Source organism: Nematolebias whitei, chromosome 3 (assembly GCF_014905685.2).
Source record: "Nematolebias whitei isolate Nwh7 chromosome 3, NemWhi1, whole genome shotgun sequence".
In the NCBI taxonomy this organism is placed as follows: Eukaryota; Metazoa; Chordata; class Actinopteri; order Cyprinodontiformes; family Rivulidae; genus Nematolebias; species Nematolebias whitei.
This window is the reverse complement of record NC_056500.1, coordinates 12186793-12191887: the sequence shown is the minus strand read 5'-3', so window position 1 is coordinate 12191887 and position 5095 is coordinate 12186793.

Sequence of the window (5095 nt, the reverse complement as noted above, 5' to 3'; positions counted from 1 at the left end):
TTATCTGTCTTAAACTGGAAGCAGCTCTTTAATCACACGCAGTGAGCTGTGTGAACACATACATGCAACCATCTCTGCAGGTTTGCCTACACATCTTTTCACACACAAGTGCCCCCCACACAATATTTTTCCTACACAGAGATGTCAAACAGAGCACTGCGCAAAGCCATAGCCCCCGTTTTGAATGCAGCCAGAAATAGCGCCGGGTTTGACTTGGAATCAGCTTAAGTCTTCAAAGAGAAATATATTTTTTTGATGCAGCTAAAAGAAGTGAGAGAGATAGTGGGAGAGGAGAGAACAGAGCAGAGCCAGCTGTAAAAAAAGGGGGCAAAAAACTTCAAAGGCCCATGTTTCTATGGTAACAGCATGGTGCTCTTTTAAAACCCCAGCCACACATACCCCCCCAGCTCAAACACATACATACCAAATGTATTCATAAAACGGATGGTGGTGGAGGAGTGAGGCCATAACGGGTGCAGACCCACTCTTTGATCACTTATTTCTCTATTAGCATCTGTCTCTTCCTTTTCATGGCTACTGTTGCTCTCCAGCCCCAGCAGAGATCACGCTGATGTTATTTAGTGATGGATTTTGCTGCAGCTAATTAAAACCCAATAGGGTTAACATCCAAATGCCTCGGTGTCCCAGTATGAAATGATCAGTTTTAGTTTTATCTGGCGGTGCTGGCGGAGCCTTTCTCATCTTTTTTTGGATTGATGTTTGAAGCTTGCTCTCTGTAATTATGACATGCTATCATTTTATAAGCAGTGGATCTAAACTCTGTAGTCTGAGCCATCTCCACCTCTGTCATTTCTTCTTTAGCAAGGTTTGGCTGCTTGTTTTTTTTATTGAAATACTGAGACTTTTTTAAGTACAAGCTATACATTGTATTATTTTAATGTTTCTAAGACAGGGGTTTGCAATCTGCGGCTCTGGAGCCACATGCGGCTCTTGAGTCCCTCTGTAGCGGCTCTTTCAAACTTTGACCAAAACTGACACAAAACTGAATTTTATTGGTTAAACAAACAACGTAATAGGATTACCTTGTAGTTCAAACAGTTTTTTCTGTCATTTCTTTTGCAAATATGTGAACACGAGTACAAGGAGAAAAACCTACTTTAACTTGATGCTTTATTTCTTTATATGATGAATTGTCTGTATAGTTTATAAATTTTTAAAAAAAATTAAAACCAAGTAGAAACTGATTTTCCCCCTTCTTTACAAGAATCTGGTCTTTCTCTTTAATAGATGTGTAAAATCATTAGAAATTTTTTGCTTTATAATGTCACCCCTATTGACCACAAAAGCCCCCTCCAGCAAACCTAAAGTGGCTCATGGGCCACAGTTGATAACCAAAGGTGTAGCAGTAGGTTGTTGCAGCTCCAGACACGTTTAATGTAATGAACGAAGGCAAAAAAAAACATCTCTTTTGATGGTAAAGGTTGCAGATCCCTATTCTAAGAGGTTTTGTAAGAATACCACTGTCTGCAGCTCCTCGTCCAAGATGGCCGCTGATTGTCAACAGCTGCCGGCCATCAATCTGAGGAGAGTCTTCCACTACATAAGGCTGCAGTCCAGTGTTGATCTTCGCTGGAGCATTGACCATCAATGGTATTTGTGCCTACGGACTGCACGTTTACATTAAGTAAATCTACTTACCAGCTTTTCTTGTCCTCAGCGATCCTGTCTCCTCGGTCCTGGTTCCCTTGGTCCTGCCCTGGTTCTCCTCGTGCCTGGTCCTGATTCTCCCCGTGCCTTGTCTTGTTCTCCCCGTGCCTTGTCTTGTTCTCCTCGTGCCTTGCCTGCCACCAGTTGCCAGCCTCCCGTGTCCTGTTGGACCCTTGGCCTTGTCTCCCTCTGGAGCTCTTCCATGGATTTGGAGTTGGTCCCAAAGACATCTTCAAACCTGTAAGAGAGAAACATCATCACATTAATATTAGCTGTTTACCCTGCCGGCCTCCTCTGACCATCTCCTTCCTCTTCCAGGAGCTGCAGAGAAGCAACTGTCTATTATCCACTAATAAACACTGTTACTTTTTTACCTACCTGTCTGTCTCATTCCGGGTCTCATACTACTCTGGGTTCCCCGAGTCATAGCAGGTTTAACTTTTTAAGTGCATCTATTCAATTTTAAATAAGTTCATTCAACCAGCTTTGATAGGATATTTGTTTTATTTAGATTTTTTTTTTTGTGTGTGTGTGTGTGCATGTTTTGATGTTGTAGCTTTATTGTCTGTTCTGTTTTGTGAATGAGCCAGCCAAGTGACACTTGAACAAGCACTGCAATAATTTAGGTGACCTTATCATCCAAATCATATCAACATCCAGAGGGACAGTTAAAACAATAAAGAAAAATAAGTTTATTGCCTGCCATCAAAGGAAAAGGGTGAACAAAACTTTTTTTCCCCCATGAGTGTTTGTACTGTTAACAAACTATTTCTTGGATCCCTGGATTTAATAGAAACTTTCAGAGAAGTAAACACTGGTTAAGTTTTTGAAGTCAAGATGTTGACCAGCTTTAACACAAAAAATGTCAGTCAGTCAAATTAACAAAATAAAAGTAAACTTTGGTGTGGAAGTTACTGAGATTTATTCACAACACGTACTTTGTGACATCTTTGCAGCATCATACTAGATTGAGCATAATGTTTTTGGTTTTTCAATGGTAATACGAATTTCTTCAATTGCTAGTCTTTTATATTTAAAGCACTGCATACAAAATATTTCCGAATACCTTTAACAATCCTTGGTGAGTATCAACAACTTACATCCGAACTGTTACTTGTACTAATTGCAGTTCATGTTTTCCTTTTTTTCTCATCTGTTCTACTTCAACAAATATTGAATGTCAAACCCTGACCCCACACAGCGCGGTCCTTCCTGCGTTGTTGCTCTGTTCTGTTCTGGTGAAGCGCAGTGGACTGTCATGCATTAAGCAGATCTGGGTCTGGTTTGTTTGTCCCCCAGCATTTCCTGTCTGCAGATGGATTGCTGCCCGGAGACTCTGAAGCCGAACTGCTGAAGCTGCCAGCGGGTTCCCATCAGCTGGGAACTTGGATGTTGTTTATGTCTAATGGGATTTCTGGTTTCAATGTCTGAGGCGCCACAGTTTGCAAGACAGAAAATCAGATTAGTCAGCCAAGATCATTCCTCATGACTTTATTAACCCAATATAATTGGTGTTTAAGGTTGTTTTAAGGTCTTATACAATGGTTCTATTGTATTGATGATTCAAGTAGCTCCATGTTGTGAACATCACAAAACTTTTTTCAAACTAAAGAAAAAGAGCAGTTGTATCCAAAACATGTCCTACATGTTTGAGGCTGACCACCAAGGACCAGCTGGAAAGCTGTGGTGACCACATTTGAGCAGTGGGGCAGAATTAGTGTCATGCATCTCACCATTTCAACAAAGTACATTGTACTTTGGGAAGGAAACAGTTCATTACTTTTACCATCACTGTGAGCATGCTATTCACTAGTGCTTCGCTGTCAGTGGCAGCCCTCCTCTTTATTCATATTTGCAGTGAATTATCAGTGTCAATAGGATTTGGCTTCATTACTACATAAAAATGTACAACTCTAAGATTGTTTGCTTCCCACACAAACTACCAGCCTGATCAAAAAAGCACATCAGACTCTACTTCCTCAGGCGGCTGAGGCGAGCTGGTCTGGGAAGCTCAGTCCTCACCTCCTTCTACAGGTGTGCAGTGGAGAGCACCCTGTGCTCCAGCATCAACGTGTGGCATGGAGGCTGCACAGCTGCAGAAAGAAAAGCTTTGCAGAGAGTGGTGAAGGCTGCACAGAAGACTGTTGGAATCAGCCTCCCCACCATCACAGACATCTACACCTCCAGATGCAGGAAGAGGGCCACCTGCATCATGAAGGACCCCACTCACTCAGCACACACACGTTTTGCCCCACTCCCTTCAGGCAGGAGATTGAGGAGCATTAAGTGTAGAACCACTAGACTGAGGAACAGCTTATACCCTGAAGCTGTTAGACTCATAAATCCTTAATCAGGATTATCACTGTTAAAAAAAAGACATTCACTGTAATTCCACTTGACTGTTGATACTGACTATCCATGCTGCTGATCTCATGCTGCTGATTTCTTTCATGCTGCTGTGCTCATTTGTACTCATCTGCTCACACAGAGTCATGTTCGTGCTGCTGTTATTCAGCGTATTGTTCTTGTACTACTAGTGCTTAGCGTATTCATTAAGGTAGTGCTCACATTAAAAGATGTAGATTATAGCCGAACAGAACCTATGACAATTGTGCTGCTGTTGTTTGGTGTATTGTTTTGCACTATTAGTGACTAGCGAATATCTTAGATCTTTTCATTGGGCGTTTGTTTAGCGTATATCAGTGTATATCTTAGATCCTAATCTAATGTTTCTTTTTACATTTTTTATTTTTGCTATTGTTGGATGTAACTGGGACCCTGTGTACACAATTTTGTTCCACCTCATGCACCACATGCGATGTGAATGACATTAAAATACCTTGAATCCTTGAATCTTAAAAACCTCTGTATTTATTTTAGAAGTTGTATGATCTCACAGAAGATTTCTTTAAATCAAATCTTGGTTTACTACTTCTAAAACTAACTGGTAATATTACAGTTAACATTCTGCATTCATACGTTAAAACATCTCATTCACAGTCTTGGAAGCAGATGTGAAGCTATCCATGTTTTGCAATAATGTAGTCATCTTGTTTTTAATTTTTTTTTTTAGTTTTTTCTTCACCAATCCTGTTTTTTTGGGTTGTTGATTATTTATTTTTTATTTTTTTGTCAGTCAGCCTGAAGTCTTGCTTTTGTAACTCCTTTATCATCCTAAACCAGAAGCTTTGCCGGTCTGTACCATAATCAGAAAATGCAAATGAGCTAATCCTATTAAACAACTCTTTCTCTGTTAATGACAATCCATAACAGTTTTTTTCCCCCGTGGAGTTAAACTGTCTCAAGCTAATCCAGCATCACTCTTACCACAGAGAGATGTCTGTTAGTCACCCATGATTGGTTGATTTCAAGTAACAGTTGAAAATCATCTAATAAATCTACATAAATAAAATAAATGTATATATAT